At 34.3% G+C, this 3241-nt stretch overlaps 1 pseudogene; it reads left to right on the top strand.

Moving 5' to 3' along the window:
• The first annotated feature begins 207 nt into the window (after window positions 1–207).
• LOC118602641 lies at window positions 208–326 on the top strand (annotated as a pseudogene).
• Window positions 327–3241: the final 2915 nt, after the last annotated feature.

The following is a 3241-nucleotide window of genomic DNA, read 5'->3' as shown; positions in this document are numbered from 1 at the left end:
ACCATAAAACTTCTAGAAGAAAACATAAGCAACAAACTCTCTGACATTGCTCTTAGTAATTTTATATATATGTGTGTGTGTGTGTGTGTGTGTGTGTGTGCACGTGTGTGTGTGTGTGTATTATATATATATATATATATAATCTCCTTGGGTAAGAGAAACAAAAGAAAAAATAAACGAATGCAACTACAGCAAAATAAACTAACAGTCTATGGCTGTGCCACCCTGAACAAGCCTGATCCCATCTGATCTCAGAAGCTAAGCAGGGTCGGGCCTGGTTAGTACTTGGATGGGAGACCACCTAGCACGACCAGGTGCTGTATGTGTAAAATATAAAAAAATAAGGGATTGTAAACTGACAAGGTCCTTGCAATTTGTGAGGTCAACCAAGGGTTGCTTCACCTAAATAAATAAATAAACAAACATACAAAATGGAAACAACCATAGATACAAAGAACAAACTGATGATTGCCAGATGGGAAGGGAGTTGGGGGCTAGGTGAAAAATCTGACGGGATTAAGAAGTACAAATTAATAGTTACAAAATAGTCATGAGGAAGTGATATACAGAATAGAGAATATAGTCAATAATATTGTAATAACTACATATAGTGCCAACTGATTACTGGACTAATTGGGGGATCACCTTGTAAATTATATAATGACTATTCTGTACACCTGAAACTAATATAAAATAATATTGAATATCAACTCTAATTGAAAAATGAAAAATAAAAAAGTAAAAATTAAAAATAAAACGATGTTTGAAGGAAAAGTTAGAGATAATTAGGTTTAGATGAGGTTATGAGGATAGAGCTCTCATGATGGAATTATTACCCTTATAAGAAGAGGACGAGACAACGGAGCTTTCTCTCTCTACCATGTGTGGGTACAGAGAGAGAATATCAGTCTGAAACCAGGAAGAGGACCCTTATCAGGAGCCAAATCTGCAGTATCTTAATCTCGGACTTCCGAGCATTAAAAACTGTAAGAAATAAATGTTTACACCACCCAGTCTATGATAACTTGGCATAGCAGCATCCTGGACAGCCTAGGGCAACTTGATAGAGAACCAAATCAGAAATGAAATAAAAGATTATGACCAAAGATGCCAGAGAATTCAAATCCTGATGACAGTGTTCCTTTTCTTAAGTAACTCAGACACCCAATCCAAACCAGTTGGCAGAATTCTGGATGGCTGATCTATCAGACCACTTTTATAATCACCAAATGTTTTCCTTTCAATCTGGAGAGAAAAGTAATTATAAATTATTATTTATGAAAAAATGAGTTTTGAATCCCAGCGGTCTTTTGAACACAGAAAGCTCACAACTTCCTAAACAAATGCTCCTAATACATTTTGATCATTGGAATCAATAGGTTTTTATCTTCTCTAATTGAGGCTGGATCTCTTCTATTTATTTATCCTAACGAAAATTTCTTTCCCATTTTGAAAGTATGTTTTTTAATTCATCAGGTTACAGATAAGAGGTCATGAAATATTTGCCAAATTTTTTCTGACCTTAAAACATTGCACGAGTCAGAGTAATTAACACTAAGTGCCAATCTCTCTTACAGATAAAGCTATAAATTTGAATGCCTTTCCCTCTTGCTATACATCAGATAAGTTAACCTCAGGAATCAGTGTTGACTCATGTGAAGTAAATAGCAATATATTCCTCTCTTCAGTATTCTTCAAATCGGCATGTAAATATACTCAAGTTTCTGCCTTTAAAAAAATTAAAATCTCTCTCCAACTACATAATTTCCTAGTTATTGCCCCACTTAGGCCAGTGGTATATAATTAGCTAAGACTAATTATAGCAACTTAAAGTCTAGTTAAAGACTAACTTGTAGCAACTAAAGGGAAGGATTGGCTATTATGTGAGCTATCAATTGTACATGCTTTATATAAATATTGTTATTTCCATTTTATAAATAAAGCAAGGCTTATAAGATTAATTGATAACCAAGTTAGGGTTGTAGAACCTACACATTGCAGACATAAGAATGTTCAAAACTGTAGAGAATTTTTATAAGTTTATTTTAGTTTATTTGAGCCAAACTGCTGACATGCTGGGAATCAAGGTCTCAAATGTGCTGGTGAATGACAGTTTCGCAGCTTCTTTTATATATTTGGAATTAAAACAGGAATGTAAAGATTACATGAAGTTGGGAAAAACAAGATCGGGGAAGCTCTATGATTAGATAACAGGATAGTGTATAAGATTATGTGCTCCTTTGAGAGTGGTTACCCCTCAGAGAGGTCTGAAAAAGAGGGTTACTTTGGCATTTCAAATGTGTGTTAACCTAGATGCACAAGAACGGACAGGGCTGGCTTAAGGCAAAGATAAATCTTTCACTATAGAAGTTTTATGCCTTGGATGTGACTACCCACTATGACATGGCCAGTTAGGAATTTATGATTGGATCACTCTGTGAGGTTACTTTTGGTCAATACTTGTCAGATTTACTATGGACTCCCTTTTTTATCTACAACATGGAAATCTTTTATGAGGTATAGTTGATAAATGATTTCCCTATGCACTTAAAGTCACCCTCAAGTTTTCCCCCTTCACTTGGATTTCCCTAAAAGTTCAGTGCCAGAGAGGGTGAACCCTCATATTGGACACTTCCCTTCTCACTTGCCCTACCCTATAGAGCCCCACAGTCAGGATTAGGTTTCTTTCTTGACTACTCATGAAAAATTTCTGTCCCATGTTCCTCTTCCAAAGAGCAGAAACATCAACAAGATACAACAAATGCAAGAACATGAACAAAAGCATAATATAGTTAGCAATCTTAAAGAGTAACTTCCACTTGAACTCAGGAAAAATAACTTGACATTCTTACAAGGTAACATTTGGCAATGTGACAATGCAATAATTTGGGCAACCTACAAATTACACTAGGTGGGCAACCATCTGCTGGCTTTTTGGAGGGCATATCCTAAATATTAATGAGCATCACACCCTAATTAAATCATTATACTGACTGGTTACCTAACTTTGATATTCTTCTAATTTATCTTAAATTATACAATAAACTTTAGTTTTAACTAAACATTTTAAATATATTTCCCAAGAGAAAACGAAATTCATGGAATATTTAAATACATGAAGAACAATAATTATAAAACCTCTACAATTATTTAGATTTTATTTCATTGTAAACTAAAAGTAATTAACATTGGGTATTTAGTAGATTTTGTTCAATGTAATTGAAAAAACTTAGCTGAAGTC

The sequence above is a fragment of the Rousettus aegyptiacus genome, unplaced genomic scaffold (assembly GCF_014176215.1).
Source record: "Rousettus aegyptiacus isolate mRouAeg1 unplaced genomic scaffold, mRouAeg1.p scaffold_m13_p_4, whole genome shotgun sequence".
In the NCBI taxonomy this organism is placed as follows: domain Eukaryota; kingdom Metazoa; phylum Chordata; class Mammalia; order Chiroptera; family Pteropodidae; genus Rousettus; species Rousettus aegyptiacus.
Note: the sequence above shows the minus strand (reverse complement) of the source record. Positions and strands in the feature narration are given on the sequence as shown.